This window comes from Rhyacophila brunnea, unplaced genomic scaffold (assembly GCF_057557595.1).
Source record: "Rhyacophila brunnea isolate RB1 unplaced genomic scaffold, BYU_Rbru_1.0 scaffold_13, whole genome shotgun sequence".
In the NCBI taxonomy this organism is placed as follows: Eukaryota; Metazoa; Arthropoda; class Insecta; order Trichoptera; family Rhyacophilidae; genus Rhyacophila; species Rhyacophila brunnea.
Genome location: NW_028232785.1, coordinates 14,172,029 through 14,191,778, shown reverse-complemented (window position 1 = coordinate 14,191,778; position 19,750 = coordinate 14,172,029). Strand labels below are relative to the sequence as shown.

Below are 19,750 nucleotides of genomic sequence, written 5' to 3'. Positions count from 1 at the left end.
GGCGCTATTGTTTGTGTTTCAAATTATGTGGTTATACGATTTAATTTTTAATTGTGTATCGACACTCGACAACTCCAAAATTCAAATGGACATATTAAAATATGCAGAAAACACTAAATAAACACATTGATTTTATCGCGTACACCATTCGGTATACCTACTGTAGAGCATCACGCTGCCTTTATCTTAAGCGATAGGTATGGAGTACCGCCAAAGATCCCAGCCTGGGGGCCCGCTTCAGGATGTGGGTGCTCTCACCTTTGACATAGAAAGTTTAGTGTGCACTATTTATGTCCGATATAACAGTCTACCACCACCCTTCGCCACTGCGATGTAGTAAGTATAAAAAAAACAAATTCATAATATGTAATAATTAAAATTTTAAACAAAGCAAGTATTGTACCTGTTTTTCTAGCTTGCTTGCCGAATATGAACATCCAGGTTGTGGATCATAAAGACTGTTTTGGAGTATTGAGCCTTTAACACTTTCGTCCTTTAACTCAATTTGTTGAAAATCAGTTTCAGATTTTATATTGACTATGCCTATTTGAGACGTCTGAAACAATAATAATACACTGTAGACTAGATATGGGAAAACTGGTCGAATTTGAAGACTAAGTATACTTACTACCAGTATAAAAAAATACTTAGTAGAGAAACTTGTTCCAAAATACTTACTAGTATTTGGAATACTATAATATAGAGCGTTTGGCGTGCGTATGCGACAAAAGTTTCATACTCAACTGAAACTAAAACCAACTCCATATTATTAGTATTTTAAAATACGTATCGGCTCAGGGAACTCAGACTGTGTATCGGCTTCAATATAATCGCTAAAAATATGCTGAGCTCCGCTTGTCGAAAAGTCCCATTTATTATAAAATTTAAAAACACATTTTAAATTTATAAAACGTATAACAAGCCTAACACTGTGCTGCGACACAAAATGTATGACCTATTATTCAAACATTCGAACGCAATAGACTAATAAATTAAAATATACCTATATTCTATATAAGTGTTAATTCGTTTGCGCGCATTTAATGTCAATAGTGTTGAAAGTCTACCAACTGGCGAATACACAGAACACCGACTCGCGATGACATCATCACACGTTTTTTGGAATAAGTTTATTGGGCCACACATACTGAGTATGGGTAGTTTCATCCGAAAATTGAGTACATAAACTGGTGACAGTATTTCCAACTCACCTCTACTAACTGTAGACAGAGAATCTGTGATTTTGTGATTTTAGCGCATGCATAAAACGAGAAATATATATACCTAGTAGGCCAATGACAGTAGTGCTGTTTAACAGCAGTATATTTAGTGATATAAGTGTATCGATCACAAACACCCAGGCGTTGAGAAAATTACATAAATATATTGGCCTCACCGGGATCAAATCGGAGCTCCTAGATGAAAGGCTAGCACCTTACGCACTACACCACGAGAGCCGCTGTCTATTTATATACTATATTATGTTTGTAGTCATGATACCTAAGTATATTTTCGCTGGTACTAGTCTGTTTTCATGACAATGTCTTCTTCCGACCATGACCGATCCTAATAGGATCATATGGGCCTCTACAGAGTGGAGGATTATATTAACAGATTTTGTTTTTTACGAGAAATGGATATCAGCCACTTGCTCAACCTATTAGGTCCATACCCTGACTCACACATAAATTGAAAAGCAATATGTGTACTTGCCAGACCCAGGATTCGAACCTGGGACCCACGGCGTTATAGTCCAACGCTTAAAGCGCGCGGCCACCGTGGGCGAAGTTTCATTACAATGTCATTGACAATTTATTATAAAATTTTGGAAACTACCTGAGATCTATTACTATGAAAGATTACAGTATTCAGTACAATATGTCGATGGCTTAGTGCAAAGATATTGTATGTCCAATTTTTGTCGATATTGCTCATGTACATGCTCAGCGTAGGTCAAAATGGAGCTTTTATTGCATTTTAAAAGCATGATCCTGGACATTCCTTGAACGTTGTAGATAATCTATTTATATAATTTTAAAGCCTTATTATCCTTTATATTTATTTTAAACATTTGATGACTGCATCAAGTATTTTTAATACATAAAATAGTATTTTTTTTAAACCTTTCGCTCTAATTTTTTAGAGTATAGTCATATTTCAATGCATAAATGTGCAGTGGTGTTAAGATTTTTTACATTTATTAATTTTTAAACGCATTTATAAAACCATTAGTATTATTTATGTCGACATTATTATAGTGAAATATTTACGATAAAAAATGATATTGATAATCTCTGTGATCCCAAATTTGACAAGAATTAGGCATTTTATTATTCAAAAAATGGGCAATATTAACACACTTGAAGATAATTCTAAAGATACTAATTATAAGCATCGATATTATATAAAATTAATACAGTAGTGTGTAAGTACCTGATTTAGTGGCCTGTATTCTGAATTAGAACATCCGGGCTGGGGCTCATATTTATTAGTTTCCCGAACAAACTCCCTTTTTAAGTCAACACGTTGAAAATCAGTGAAAGATTTTATGTCTGCCGAGTTTGTTTTAGAGAACTGAAAAAAAAACAATACACCGTAGATTAGGTAACATACTATTTTCGGTCACATCCCTTTTTTTTTTGTCCCTACCTTAAGGCTATACTTCAGTTGAGGCATGGTCTAAAAAGATCGTGGCTAGGCGATGCGCGGATTGTGCAAATGACGCGTGCCGAACGAACAATAATTTGTCATATAAATCCAACATGCGTCCATTTAATGTTGTGTTTATTGTTCTATTAGTAACAATATTAATATATTACATTACATGTTTTCTTTTTCAAGTAAATGGGTAACGTTTTTAGTCATCTTTACACGATTAAAGAATTAATACCCCCGTCGCCATCTCGAAACAAATTGACGTGTTCACAGCTCGACGTTCGCTCTCCGATTGCCAGCGAGTCCAAAATTTCGTCGCACCTATAGTTGAAAATTATTTGCCGTTTCACTGAAGTACCGTCTTAACAACGGTGATCAAATCATTGGAAACTAACAGCTAATGATTTTACATTGACTTGTCCTCGAAGAATAAAATACCATCAGGTGAATCGGAATTTCTTCATCGAATTTAATTAAAATAAAAGAACAGGTAAATCAAGTTAGTGGAATAACAAATAAAGAAATAATCGTAATCGAAAGGTGCGTGTGGCCATAACATAAAATATCACAAAATAAACTGAGCAGATGAAAATGGCAATGTGCTGGACATGCGGTACTCAGGGGGCAACTAAGATATCACAGGGTCGCCCTAAAACCAGCTGGATGGACGAACAAATATAGTTCAATGGATATATTAAGGACTGAGAAGAGTGGAGGGAGCTAGGGGAGATTTTCATCCAGCAGCAGATTGACCCCGGCTGAAGATGATGTTCAGGGAACTCAGAAATAATAGTAACTGAAATACCTAACGGATGTGGAGAAGCAGGCAACCGATCTCGAATGTGGAAGAATACGGGTATCAACTAAAACACGTGTCATGAATACGTCATAACTGCTTTCGGTTTTTGCGTTGACGTTCATCTAGTAGTTGATGATTGCAACACTATTTAGTGCACGTCCATAATACGTAGTTCATTTTCGTAGGAAACTCACACATTCAAAACCCTGAGCCCAAATGAAGTGTATTGGAATATAGCCTATCGGAAGTCTATTTATTAATCTGTTCTGTGATGATGATAAACATATAAAAATACGCGTGAGTTTCGATAAAACCATTCGAATACACATTGGTCTACAAGAGTCCTTATCTTGTCTTAGGCCTGTTTCAGATGGGACACCGGTGTCGCCCTCATATATAATTGCCTTTGTATTCGAATAAAGGGGCCTTTGTATTATGTTTATGAACGCCCTATAGCTAAAGAGTCAACGCGTGTCCGGTACTCTTTTCCGTCGGCCGCTACAATCTCAAGCCGCCAATACACTTGTTTTTATTACCACAGACAGTTTTATGTTATAATTTATAACGCGAAATTATGCGTTGACTCATTAGCTCTGGGGCGTTTATAAACATAATACAAAGGCCTGTTAATTCGAATACAAAGGCTTCCTATATTATATCGAGCGCGACACTGGTGTCCCGTCTGAAACTGGCCTTAATGTCATGAATAAGTAGGTACCTAATTGGAAAGTTTTCTAAAACTAACCTCGAAAATACAAGTCTCATCTTCAGCAATCTCTCTCTTAATATGGGTGTCGGGATTCTGGCTGTTTGGTTGCAATATTGGTAGACCTAACCAATCCTGCTCTTCTGCAGAAGGCTCGTATACATCTGGTTCACGTTTTACATCCATTTTAGGTTTTTATGCTAAAAATCTAGGGCAGGAGGAAGCAAACGACAAAATATTATAAACCGATATGTTGGAGCATAGACAAAAATATCACTTCATTTCAGTGCCTACCAGTGTTACCATCTTTGATCTTTATGTCACCGAATTATAGTACCTACGCGTTTTCATATTATATTAATTACATTTATTAAACGTATAGGTATTTTGCTTCACAAAAAAAATAAGGGATAGTTTGATAAATTCCGAGCACCCTTGGTTGAGCTTTTTAAGAAGACTGTAATTATTTTGTGGAAGATGAGGAGATCGGATCTAGGGGCGGGGACGATGGAACAGAATGCCAGACACTGACCTTTGTGATGATGTTTTTTGGCTTCGTGGTCTGGTTTCAACTGTCACTCGGGCGGTATCGTTGTTTTGGGTCACCCGGTTCGTACACTCCCGCACTTTGTGACATGGTTTTATGGACGATTATGATGGTGAATGATATAATGATGATGAATGAGTCTGTATCTATTGAGTCAATCACTTAAGCGACGGAAAGCTATTAGAAGCCCGCATGCGTCCGCTGTCGAGATACAACTGAATGTCTCTCATGATGCATAATTGCTTATACATTCTCTGGTGACAATAACAATGGGGATTAGGAGGAAGGTGAGGAGATACGGAGTGGAATGGGAACATAAATGGCCCAACCACCTTTTTTTTTTATTTAAAAACGCTTAAAGTGCCACAATCGAAAACAACCCAATCAAGACTCTCAACTGAGAATCCATTCGGATGTTTTACCTATTCAATATATCGTCCATATGGTAGGTCATAGAGCCATTTTTGACCGTTCTTCAGATAAGTTAGTGGGCTGTACCGACGTATTCAAATTTAAATCAAAGTCAAGGGCTTTTTTTTACTTTTTTCAAGCAATGTTTTTCTAGGTTCTTCAAATTTTTTTATCCTGCGAAATTATAGTACGGAAATATCGAAATTATTTTAGTGAAATTTCTCCGATATTCAGAATTAATTATAGTTTATAGCAAACCAACAATTATAATATTATAATTGTACCTAATATACCGCGCGGCTTAAGCGTTGGACTATCACGCCGTGGGTCCCAGGTTCGAATCCTGGGTCTGGCAAGTACACATATTGTTTTTAAATTTATGTGTGAGTAAGGGTATGGACCTATAGGTTGAGCAAGTGGCTGACATCTATTTCTCGTAAAAAAAACAAAATCTGTTAATACAAACCTCTACTCTGTGGAGGCCCACATGATCCTACTTGGATCGGACATGATCGAAGAGATATTGTATTCTTAATCCAACGAAAAATAAATATGAATGAAAGTGTGCAAAATTTTGTCGTATCGCTTATAATATACCAATTACCTAATAAGTAATTAATGGGTTGGTTTAGGCAGTGTTTAATTGGTTTTTAAAAACTAACCAACACCATCAGTAAATTTAATAATTATTGTAGACTAAGTGCAATAAAAACAAATAAGTATGCCCAACAAAGTTTAATGTGCACTATTTATGGCGTATTTTAACAGTCTAGTTCCACCCTTCGCTGATGTGTTATACAATGTGGTTGCATTTTTCAGAGTGGACTATAATGTGACCGAATGATTGTGATGGTGGATATGTATTCTCGGAGGCGGGGTTACGTTAAGATGCCAGGCACTGACTTTTTTGCTGTTGAGGCTGGCGACGTGGTCTGGTTACACTATTATACGCACGGGATTGTTTGTTGGGTGTCCCGGTGCGCGGCATTTGACGTTTCAATTTTTATGAATAATAAATATATTATGGATATTATTATAATTTATGAGGTTGATGAACGACAAGAGCAGTTATCACGGCTTGCCAGGTATTCAGAATTATCGCTTGGACGACGGTCACACTATATCAAGCTGACCCGGCCGTGGTCCACGAATAACTCCTGAATCAGTCTGTTTGCGCTTTATGCTTTACTCGCGACGGTCTAGCTGTAACTAGCCGCCGCAAACTTGTCTTCAAGTAATTTGAATTAATTGTAGCTATTTCATCACGGTCGACTGATGATCGGTAGTCTTGCAACAATAACTGGGGATTTGAGGTAGGTGGGAAATATAGGGATAAAGTGACCATAATTGGCCAACTAACATGTATGCAGGAAAAATAAATGGTACGGTTTTTGATATTTTTATTATGAATATATTATTATGATCACTTAATAACACTTAATAATGGTAATATTATGGTTTATATTTAGATGTATTTTATGAGACATTTTAATGTTCATGGTAAAAGGAAAGAGTGAAAATATTTTGTAATTACACTTGTTTTTAATATAAACATAAAATATTAGAAAACGCCATATTATAACAGTTTTTTTTTAAATTATGCTTTTCGCCAGTAAGAATATTTTTGGTAATTTCAAACTACCAGATCGTGTGCACGTGGAACTGCATTATTGTCACATTTAAATGGCTTTTCACAAGAATGTGTAATTTTGTAAAAACTTAGATAGCTAGATAGACAAATTTAAACTAAATCGATGATATCGCATTTAGATAGTTTGTCAAGGTAATGTGTCATTTTGGTTATTTAAAAGTAATCAGATTTTTCGAATGAAATATTTTATTTAGTACTTTCTAATGGTTTTTGAATTGAATGAGTAACTTTATGTAATTTCATCTTACTAGAACTTATAAACGATAAATAACATTCACCGCATTTAAATGGTTTTTCGAGAGAATGAGTCCGTTTATGTAATTTCATGTTAAAAGTAAGTGAGCAGGAGTAATTGCAAATATCACACTTAAATGGTTTTTCACCAGAATGGGTAATTTTATGAATTTTCATGCTGTTTGAATGGATGCAACTATAACTACATTTATCACATTTAAGTCGCTTTTCACCAGTGTGAGTCATTTTATGTAAGTTCGTGTTACTAGCTCGAATGGATGAAAAATTACATTCATTGCATTTAAATAACTTTTCTCCAGAATGGGTCATTTTGTGTGCTTTCATATGATCAGATCGTGAAGATTGGAAAGAACACTCATCACATTTAAACGGTTTCTCACTAGAATGAGTATACTTATGTTTTTTCATGTTACTTAAAGTTATAAATGATAAACTGCATACATCACATTTAAATGGTTTTTCTCGAGAATGAGTTCGTTTGTGTACTTTTAAATTAAACGAAAGAGAGCAGGAGTAATTGCATAAATCACATTTAAATGGTTTTTCGCCTGAATGAGTAATTTTATGTCTTTTCATGACATTTGAAAGTATGCAACTATAATTGCAAGTATCACATTTAAACCGTTTTTCATTACAATGAGTACTTTTATGGGATTTCATGCTACTAGGTAGTAAAGATGAAAAATTACATTCATTGCATTTAAATAGACTTTTCTCAGATTGAGTCACTTTGTATGAATTCGTGTTATGAAATGTTATACTTTTAAATGACTCAAAAGAAGTCATTTGTCTCCTTGCTTTTTCATGAAACATTTTGTGTAGTTTAAGCAATACTAACGATGCAAAGAAGCTAAAACACATATCGCACACAAAATTTTCTTTATAAAAATACGTTTTTTCTATCTTTAATACAACTACTAACTCAGGATAAGTCACGTTAGACTGAATTTCATAACGTTTACCAGAGCGACATATAGCATCTGAATTTATAAACCTTTCATTATATTCTACGAGTTCTTCTTTAATATCGTGTTCTGCAATATGTATATCATCACCAGGTGCTTGTACTTCAGTCATCTTCCTAGATGAGTTGAGACCCAGAACATTTGTCTGAATGACGTTTGAAGAAATAATCTAAAAAACAAGATAAATATAATATGAGTAATTAAAAATTCACAATTTAAAAACGCTTCTGAGAAATATATAAACGACAGTTAGCAAGATTCGAACCCTGCCCAAAATGATTTTTTCTAGTGGTTATATATTTCTCTAAAGTGTTTTCAAATTATGAACCTACATTATTGTTCAAAATAAAGATAACAGTTTATTAAAATATTAGCAAGTACAAGTACGTTATAACAAAAAATTGAATTGATCATGACGCAGGATAGAAATTAATCTAAGGTAATTATTTTTTTTGACCATGTCAGATCCTAAGAAGATCTTATGGGCCGCTACAGAGTCAATCCGCCAAAAACAACATGTATATTTGCCAGATCCAGGATTCGAACCTGGGGCCCACGACATCATAAACTGACGCGATGGTCGCTCGGCATAATACTATGATTTAAAATACAAAACCTGAGTTCCAATAAGAAACGCCATTATCTAGAAAGCGCTTTAGAGAATATTGTAAAAACGTTATTGTTAACACTATCGCAATTAGATAAGACACGAATATCTTAGCAGTGGGGGACATGCGCGCGAGTCCCGGGTGGCACAGGTGTAAATTCTGCTGGGTGTCGTATTTTTTTCAAAATTATTTTATCTAGTAGTTATATATTTCGCAGAAATGTTTTAAAAATTATATCTATAAAATATTCAATAAAAGAATGCAACATTCTTAACTAAAGAGAATAGTTTATTATTACGATGTTCATGTTAAACTTTAAATAGAACTGGTTATAATAACGATATTAGGCATCGATAAATTAATCTCTGAACCCACAAGATAAAAAGATTTTTTTATATACTTACTATGTTTTTAAATTTTCTGTTAAATCATATAAACTTGACAATTCTATGTGAGTATTATTAATTTAGGACATATAAGGCAATATTGTCAACAAATCATTTTTTTGCTATTTTGCAACAAACAAACAAATATAGAATACTACTGAAATGTCATTTTGATTTCCATAGTAACGCACGTATATATTAATAATTTTGTTGCTAGGACCACCCCCTTAGCAACCAATAATAGTAGATTGGATTACGGATTTCTTCTGAAATAACTTTTCATACAAAACAGAATTAACTGAAAATGAATTCAATTCTACTTAAAGATGGCTAAAAGTATTAAAAGAATGCATTGGCATCGTGTTCTGATATATTCTAAAAGTTTCAAATGTCTAGCTAGTCAGGAAGTTAGTTAAAATCGATTGCAAGATGCATAAACAATCTGGATAAACAATCACCGGACAAACAAGAATACCAGCTAAGAAAAACGTGGTAAAATACCTGATTTCCAGGCTTAGTCACTGAATAGGAGCAACAAGGCTGTACTTCATCAATATGGATTTGGTGTACTATTCCGCCTTCAATAATTCTGTCCTTGGAGTCGATTCGTTGGGAATTAATCTCAGATTTTATGTTGGCCTCGTACGTTTTGGAGTTCTGTGAAAGAAATAGTTTGTAACGTGAGTACTTAGGTAGGTACATGAAGATAGAGGTGACAATTTTGATTTGTTCACTATTTTACGTTTTTATTAGCTCATATTCTTGTTTGTCCGGTGATTGTTTGTCCAGCACAAATCTTGCAATCGATTTTTAACTAACTTCCCGACTAGCTAGACATTTGAAACTTTTAGAATATATCAGAACACGATGCCAATGCATTCTTTTAATAGGTAGGTACTTTTAGCCATCTTTAAGCAGAATTGAATTCATTTTCAGTTAATTCTGTTTTGGATGGAAAGTTATTTCAGAAAAATCCGTAAAAAGTAAAAGACTATTTTAAGTTGCTAAGGGGGCAGTCCTAGCAACTAAATTATTAATATACCTATACGTGCGTTACTATGGAAATCAAAATGAAATGTCAAAATGACATTTCAGTATTCTATAGGTACTTATTTGTTTGTTTGTTTGTTTTTTATTTACCCTATATGAAGTACAAGGTTGAGCATATTGAGCATAATAATTCAACAGAAAATTTAAAAACGATGAATATAAAAAGTTCTTTTTATCTTGTAATTATTTATAATCTTAAACAATGTCTTCGTCAGTATTGCGACATTAATTTGAACAGCATAGCCAACCTGTTTCAAAAGTACCTACTTAAGTAGAAAGACTACTACATGTACACGATTACTGAGGGCTGTCTCACCGAGAAAAGATGACCGAATAGCATTGAGATAAGCTATACACGCTATTCATCGATCATAGTAGACAGCAATATTATAGAAGAATATAGATAGAGCTTTTGCATGTGTTTGTCGTTCAAAACATGACGAACTTTTTCACGCACTTGCCTCGCCCCCTTCACGCTTCCTCCGCGACCCTTCCATGGGTTATTCGAAAATATGTGTGACAGTGTGCGTGTGGTAGTGTTGCCAGATATCGAATATTTATTCCAATGTTATAATTTTACAAGCGATGTTTTTATTAATTATATTATGGCAACACTGGCGTGTTGGCTATGCACTTGGTAAAACATTACTCACTAAAATCGGTTCATGCGGAGGGCTTGACAGCAATGTTCATTTCAAATTTAATTGGGTCCAATAAGAACATTAGTAAATCGATATTAATTGGTAGCTATTAAATATCTGGCAAGAACGCTGTTATTATTTTTGAAATATTTGATAGGTACTACTTGACACTTATGAGCACCGACCAGAATTGCATATTACAAATTAAATACGATATGATGTTTGTAATACGTATTTTAAGTGTTTTATTTAGAAATTAATTTGATCTCAATGATTTACAACCATCTATTACCGACACAACGTCTCACAGTGAACTGTGCTATTGCCAACTGCAAATGTACAAAATTCCGGACAGATTTGAGATGTGAGAAAAATTAAGGTACGTAAATAAGGTAACGGCGCGTGTGGTTAGGTTATGAAATGCTTTGGGTGAACAATAAGAGAGGTAGTGGAAGAAGTGGAAGGAAGAGGAAGAGGAAGGAGTTTGGAAGGGTGCTATAAATAGCATCAATTAAAATAATGTTTTTGTAGGTTATCAGTTTTTATTGTTGAATTTTCTTATTAATATATCACGTCTGGTCACGTGACGTGATGGGAATGTGTTTCTAGCAATTAATAATTTGGAATTATAACTAAATACGTAAAGTTGTCAGATAGTTAGTTGCGGTGCAATGGTAAAGTGAAGCGGAGGTAGCACGTCTAGATCCAACCGCTGTCTATTTTGTCAATTTTCAAAACTAATTTAATGGAAATACTTAGGTACCTACGTATAATTCTTTATCTGAATATTTCTTCATATTTCACGTGGAAAGCTATAACTAGTTTCAAATACGATAATTACCTATTACCACTTACATTCGCTTCAGTCTAAATACCTACCAGAAGATATCTATATTTGGGTGGTTCACAATAATTATGGATTAAGCCCATTAAAATGAATCCTGAGATATTAGAACCTAAAGTTAAATCTCCTTCTGTAAAATTGAGGAATGTTTACTACCTACTTATCTTATTTAGATAGTACACAGATCAATTATTTAAATAAATATTCGAAACATAAAGCATAGGTATTCAGACCTTTTTAATATTAGTAAATTAATGTTAGCAAATACCTCTCTATACTGCTGAAGGAACTGTTAAGCGTCATAGACATTGAGCTACTTTGCGAGCTGCTTGTTGGCGAATTTACAATCTGCCTGTAAAGTCGCGTCATCATCGAACAAGCTAACAAGCAGATTGTAAACAATCTACCGAGAAAAGTTGAAAGCCGGTCAAATTTACACGCTACACGCCGGCGTGTGGGTCTACTGCGTCTGCGCAGTAGAGCGTAGTAGCGAACTCCCGGTAAAAAAACAAACTACGTTCTGTCAAAATAGTCGATAGCTTGTTGGATTCTCAACGAATGGAGAGTTTTGTGTGTCATCATCACAATCGCAGTAGCTGAATCGCCCGCTTTTAAATTCGCCAACAAACAGCTCGTAAAGTAACTCAATGTAATTGACGAATTAAAATGGACATGATTCACATTCAATTTGATGTCTTATCAATATTCGTAGGTATTGTCAATTATGCGGAAAATTGAAGAACTACGATTGTGATATAACACACAATATAGAAATCTGTTTTATCTAGCCATTGAAATAAAAAAAAAATGAATTTTATGAAAATTGGACTCGATCACCACCACCTCTTCAGTCGGCAATGACTCGATCCATACTCAATCACTCTGAGCCACCCATTTGGCCACGTATTTTTTTCGACTTATACGCGGTGTAAATAATAACTATGCCATTCTTGCTAATATTAACCTGTGTCCCTGATAACCATCTCCGTAATCGGGAGAATAAGTTATTTGTTCTCTAAATGGGAAGTAGGTACTAACTTGCCATTGGTGATTCCAATTGGAAGGGGGAGTTAACTGCCTTTCTATACCTAAACTTTCGGTGATTGTAACTAGTTGTGCGCCGTCGTAAGCTGTCAGTCGCCATTGTTGAATTCAGCTAAGTATCTTTTTGTCATCGAATTATAGTACGCGGTCCAAGAAATAATAGTATTTCGGCAAAAAATATAGGACGTGTTGAAAATGTAAATATGTAGGTAGAAAACAAATGTTTTAAACACCTACTAACCTCTAAATTACATTCCTCGTCATCGATGTCCTCTTTCTTTATGAATAATATGTTAGGGTTCGGGCTGCCACAATGCAATATTGGCACTTCTGACCAATGCTGCTCGTCTGCATCAGGTTGGAAGTCATTTGGTTCTCGCTTTACCTCCATTTTTCGTAAGTAGGTATTAAAAGTAACACGCTGACACATAAAATAAACATCTGTAACCATAGATAATATAGCTGGAACAGTGTTGCTATCGTTTACAATAAATTATTTACAGCAAGTGGAAAATAAATACAATACATTTCGTTCAATATTTTTTTACGTTGAATCAAGTTGTAGGTACCTAACACTTTAAGGATCAATAAGATAATAAGTCAGTCTATAATGAAATAATTTAAACATTATCACAATACAATTATTAAAAATATGACGTTGAGGATTAAAAATAGGCAATTCAATTCAATTTATTTATTTAACATATTGTACAAATTATAAGTTTAAGACGTTCACGATATGAAACAGTATTATAAAGAAGAAACAAAAGTACCCACCTACCCAATGAAAGGGATAAAAATGATAATATAAAAAGAGAACATATTAATATACACGTCATACAAACGCAGTGAAAATACAATAATTATTATTATATTATAGTAGTTCAAAGAAGTACACCGTGTTTGCTAAGGAGACCCTATTTTAGAATAATATTAATAAAATAGCGTCTATCTAAACTCACCACGCAAGTGGAATATATCAACACCTGAAGGAATTTAGTTGAAAATACGAGGGTGGGTCAATAAGTCCTTAGAAAAGCCGACAGGTGGCGCGACTAGTACTGTAAGCGGTTTGTTTTCATGCAGCGGCACTACCGATTCAGTATGCTGCGAAGTTTCAATCAGATTGGTCGGGTTGTTGTGTGTTTCTCGTACATTTAAAAAAAAAAATTGCTTGTTTACAAAAATGGAGAAAATTGAGTTTAGAGCTGTTATTAAACATTTTAATATAAAAGGGTTAACAGCAAAGGAAATAAAAAATGAGTTGGATTTAGTTCACGGCATATCTGCTCCTTCACTTGCAACTATTTTTTATAACTGGTTAAATGAATTTAAACGTGGTCGAACATCAACAAAGGATGAACCACGCTCAGGACGTCCTGTAGAGGTGACTACACCAGAAATGATCAATAAAATCCACGATATGGTGTTAAGTGACCGAAGATTAAAGTTGAGTGAGATAATTGAGGTTACAGGGATCTCAAAAGGTAGCGTCATTTCTATTTTACATGACAAATTGGGCATGAAAAAAATTTCTGCAAGATTGGTGCCGCGTTTGCTCACAGTCGACAATAAACGCAATAGGGTGGTGGCCTCTAAAGCCCTGTTGTCGCTCATGCAACGCAATCCGGATGAATTTTTTCGTCGCTTTGTGACTGTAGATGAAACATGGATACACCACTATACTCCCGAGACGAAAGAACAGTCAAAGCAGTGGATTGCGAAAGGCGAACCATGTCCAAAGAAGGCGAAAACCGTAAAATCAGCTGGTAAGGTTATGGCTACTGTATTTTGGGATGCACGTGGAATTATTTTCGTTGACTATTTGGAAAAAGGAAAAACAATAACAGGGGATTATTATGCATCTTTATTGGACCAGCTAAAAAACAGGAAATTAAACAGGAAAAAAATCCTCTTTCATCAGGACAATGCCCGTGTTCACACATGTTTACGATCAATGGCTAAAATTGAAGAATTGAAGTTCGAATTGGTCGACCACCCACCGTATTCGCCAGATTTAGCCCCCAGTGACTTTTTCCTTTTCCCAAACTTAAAAAAATGGCTAAGTGGACAACGTTTTTTTTCAAATGAAGAAGTCATCGATCGGACAAATGCTTATTTTGAGGACCTTCCGAAAACTTATTTTTCTGACGGTTTAAAAAAAATTGAGAAACGTCTAACCAAGTGTATTGAGCTCCAAGGAGATTATGTTGAGAAATAAAAAAAATATACAAAAATAAAAACTGTTTTAATGCTTTTTTCTAAGGAATTATTGACCCACCCTCGTAGCTATCGCCCTCCCAATTGGAATTACTAGTGGCAGGTTGGTTTTGCACCTTGGGAGAATAATCAACTCTGATGCTCCCTATTTAGATAGTTATAGTTATCAGGGACATACTAAACTGGTCACCTCTACGTCAATAATAATTATTTATATATTAGTAAACGTCACAAGCTCAGCTAAATAAGATAACACAATGAAGGTAAATACCTAACTGCTTTGTATGCAAAGATCATCAGCCAGGATCAATCCATTATTGAATGAAGGCCTCACCTAACTGCTGCATCCACGCTTCTCGGTCTCTAGTTCTTCACTACTACGTACCTACCTACATGATCAGTTTATTGATCAACGGGGGCTGTGGGTACTAAACTCCCACTGGCTGATAACTTTACTGACAAAGTTTAATGTGCACTAAATATATCTGATCTTAAAAGCCTACCTCAATCCTTCGCCACTGTCTGTGTTGGTATATCGATTGTCTAACATTGACACCTCGTATCTGACATTCAATATCTTTGACAGAGGGGGTAGTTAAAATGTTATACAAAATTATATGATATTAAATAAAAACAAAAATACGCTTAGTGCAAAAATAATTTAGTTTATTTATATAACACTATATTTTTTTTTATTATTTAATATCATTTAATAGTTAATGTCATCATCATCAGCCGAGGTCGATTCACTGCTGGATGAAGGCCCCCCCAAGTTTCCTCCAACTCTCGGTCGTCAATCCAGCGGCTTTTAGGGCGACCCTGTGGCCGTTTCGTGCCCCTTGGGTACCATTGGATGACGGCATTTTTGTCCAGCGGCCGTCCTTTCGACGAGCAATGTGCCCCGCCCATCTCCATTTCAGCTGTTTGGCAACGTCTATTAATTGCATCGCGTACTCCAGCCTGCAGTCTGCTTCTAATATAGTTTATGTATAACATTTTTACTACCCCCTATCAACAATATTGAATGTCAGATACAAGGTGTCAATGTTAGAAAATCGTTATTTTGTTTTGATATGATTTTGCAAAATGAAAACGAACTTAATAATATTATTATTATCGTAGTGGCAACACTATAGAATCGCTTTGTTTATGGTCACGCGCCTGTTGTCACGACTGTCACTATACTCTTTTTCTGGACTAGGTACCTACTCCGTGTCATTTTATTGTTTCAAATACGTAAAATGGATTTAAAACGCGAACACAATGATTTAATATCTGATACAAAAGAGCAGCTTTGGTCAGATGTACCAATATTTCAACCAAACAGCCCAAACGCATGTAATATAAAGAAAGAAAATATCAGTGATGATGATGGTTGCAGTTTCGAGGTTTGTTTAACATGCCTTACTTATGTATTTTGTTACCCTTCAAATATTCTTGTACACTTACGTATAAGTACATTAGTGTTCTCGAAATATGAGTGTGTGTATTTATTAGCATAATATTATTATATATATTTCACTAGGATTATCTGTAACGCATAAGAGAAAACGGTACAGTTCGGTTATGAGGAATTCAGCGGAAAACACAATTAGAAAATAGCGGATATACTGGATTATTGTTAGGTTAACCTAACCTAACCCAACCTAAACTAAACTAACCTAAACTAATCCAAACTAACAAATAATCCAGTATATCGCGTAATATCAAAATGTCTTTTCCGCTGTATTCCTCATAACCGAACTGTACCGAGAAAACATATTATGTTAATGTATACAGACGTTAAGACCATACTTCAGTGAAACGGCAAATATTTTTCAGCAATAGGTGGGACGTAATTTCGCAAGCGTTGCCAATCGGAGAGCGATAGTCTACCTGTGCGCACACCAATTTATTTTGTGATGGCGTCGGAGGAATTAATTCTTAAATCGTGTGAAGATGACTAAAAAACGTTTAGTATTTACTCGAACAACAAAACATGTCAATGAATATATTATTATGATTACTTAAATAACAATAAACATAACATTAAAAGGACGCATCTTGAATTTTTATGACAATTTATGTTTTGTTCGTCACGCGTCGATGGCACAATCTGCGTGTCGCGTAGTCACGATCGTTTTAGACCATGCCTCAGCTAAAGTATAGCCTTAAGAGACAGGGAGCTATGCTAGAAAAATTCTAAGTCGTCAGATATATAGAACATGCTCATAAAGCACAAAGACATCAACATTATTCCTTCTTAGAGGGCATGTCAAACTTCAAATTGCAATTCCTCCATAGCTGATTTCGAGATTTACCAACTTTTATCAGTAACACCACAATTTATAATAAGTTTTAATGCATTTTCAGAATTATAAAACCGACCTCATCAATATAAAATCGGAGACTGACATTAAGAAAGAGATTGCTGAAGATAAGATAAGCCCATTTGATTATTTAGATCCACAACCAGGTTGCTCCTATTCTGAATGCAAACCAGTTAATCAGGTATGTCACTCATTGTATTTTTGGCATACATAATATATAACAGTGGCGAAGGGTGGAGGTAGGCTGTTAAAATCCAACATACACAGTGCACACTAAACTTTCTCGATCATACGTACTTATTTGTTTTCATTGAACTAAGCTACAATGTGCAGATAGTGTTGGTTAGTTTTTAAAATTCAATCAAACCCTGTGTTAACCATGCCATAATAGATAATAGTTAAAAACTATTCTTCTATCTATAAAATATCTAAAATTATACCAAAAAATCATACATAATTTTGGACATTGTGTAGATATAAAAAAAAAATTATGGTTCGGTTTAGGTTAAGGCTTAATAAATTTAATAAAACTAGCCAACATCATCTGTTAGGTAATTCATAATATAAGTATGCACTATTTTTTTTCGGATAGCCCATCTTAGCAAAACTATTATGGTTTGGTTAAGCCAGGGTTTAATCGATTTTTAACAACTAACCAAAAGTATCTGCACATTGTAGTCTTAGTTCAATGAAATCAAATACTTACGTATGACTGATAGAGTTTAGTGTGCATTATTTATGTCGGATCTTAACAGCCTACCTCCACCATTCGCCACTGCTATAATATATAACATACTAGGCGATTATGTAAAGCTGACATAATTTTTATAATTTTCTAACGACATCTGTCTGTAGGTAGGTATGTATTATAAATTCACATGTAGCTAAAGGCACTAAAGGCTTGTCCGGACTGTTCGAGTGATTTAGTCGGGAAGCGAGTGATTTGGTAAATAAACGTTTCTGAACAGAAAAATTTAGTCGAGTAGTTTAGTAAAATCATCAGTCCAGTCGTTACATTTTATTCTATTATTTTGTAGCAGCGACCCCCACCACCTCTCACTAACTACTAAACAAGCCACGAAACAAGTCTGAACAGGCGAGTTCATTAGTCGCCGACTGCCGTAAAAATGGCACAGCGTTGGAGCGAAGATACTACTCGAAATAATATAACTTATAATTATACTTCAATGCGACAAACCATTACTACAACCGTCGCGAACGTGTATTGATAGATCTGTAGATAAATGGCAATATTTCACAGAAAGCTTGTTATTGAGGATAGGTAAAGTATCTTATAAGTTATATTAATTTATTATTCCGTTTATTTTGTAAACTCAGTATGAAGAATATTATGTCATGTCGGCAGGTAGTGTGGATAATTTGTTGATAAATAATAAGAATATTTCACAAACTTTTTGTTATTGAGAATAGGTAAAAAGGTAGGTACACATTATCCTAGTGTTCATATTAATAATTATAAGTCACATTCATTTATCGTTCCGTTTATTTGGTATAGTCAGTATGGACCATGGAGCATACAGTACCTCTTTATTACCTAAACAAACTAAAAAATACATAGGTAAGCATACAAAAATTTATGAAATCACAAAAATTAAATAGGTATCCTATGTAAATTGGTATTCAGGAGCAATTTGGAGCATAAATCAATTCAATTACGTCAACGCTGTTTTTGTGTCTTGTCATTCGAATTCTTTTTTAAGTTACAATTTTATCTGACAGACGGCAGCACTCTCGTATCGCGCGAATGGTGTCCTTTTTGAAATATTCGTCGCTCTGTTCATTTTGACACTCACTAATGCACTGCGTTCGGACACTTTTCAGTTACTAATTCACTAAATCACTCGCCACTCTACTAAATCACTCGACCGGTCCGAACCGGCCTTAACACGTATGCAGTCATTTCACCAACGTCACCGACACAATCCAACAGAGGCGTCAGCTAGTTTGGTTCAGTTCTCGCAAACAACACATTCGTATTGTAAAAGCACATATAATGTCAAAACCAGTTTCATAAATTATGAATGATACTAAATCATAAAGCTTCAAATATTGTTATACCTATTATATTCATAGAGTGGAGATCAAAATACACATTAATACCGCAAAAACCAAATACAATAAAAACCGATTGTGACGATCTTTAGTCATATTATTATGGAATGATCTATATTCGTTTCCAATATAGTATTTTAATCTAGTCTTTGTGTTTTATTTTGATTAATTTTTATTTTGTTTAAGGTTGAAATAACACCTGACGTGGAAATAAAATCAGAAGTCGACCCTCTAAGCACACACCTGATGGGTCTTAGCTACAATCCCTTCCCAAAGTTGGACGAATGCTCATGTCAGTTGAAGATTGAGAATGATTCACAGGTAGGTACCTAACTGATTAAGCTCAATATATTATCATCATCAGCTGTGGTCTCTTTTCGGTCCCTAGTTCTTCACTGCGACGTACATCCACTGGACTATATGAGTTCATCTAACGAGAGGGTTTTAGGGTGCCACTGTGGCTGTTTAGTTACCCTGGGTACCACTATATGACCGTATTTCTCCAGCGTGTTTCTACTCCCGAATAATATTCCAGCCCTTTGGCATTTCATATTCTTAGCGAGTTCTATCACATCGCGTAATCTTG

The 19,750-nt window shown here is 34.9% G+C and overlaps 1 long non-coding RNA gene across 1 annotated transcript; it reads right to left on the bottom strand.

Moving 5' to 3' along the window:
* Positions 1 to 6,712: 6,712 nt before the first annotated feature.
* LOC147076580 (uncharacterized) lies at positions 6,713 to 13,011 on the bottom strand. Its single transcript, XR_015069655.1, has 3 exons — positions 12,804 to 13,011; positions 9,485 to 9,640; positions 6,713 to 8,158 (listed from the first exon to the last, which is right to left on the bottom strand). It is a non-coding gene; the product is annotated as an uncharacterized LOC147076580 (long non-coding RNA).
* Between the last annotated feature and the right edge of the window lie 6,739 nt (positions 13,012 to 19,750).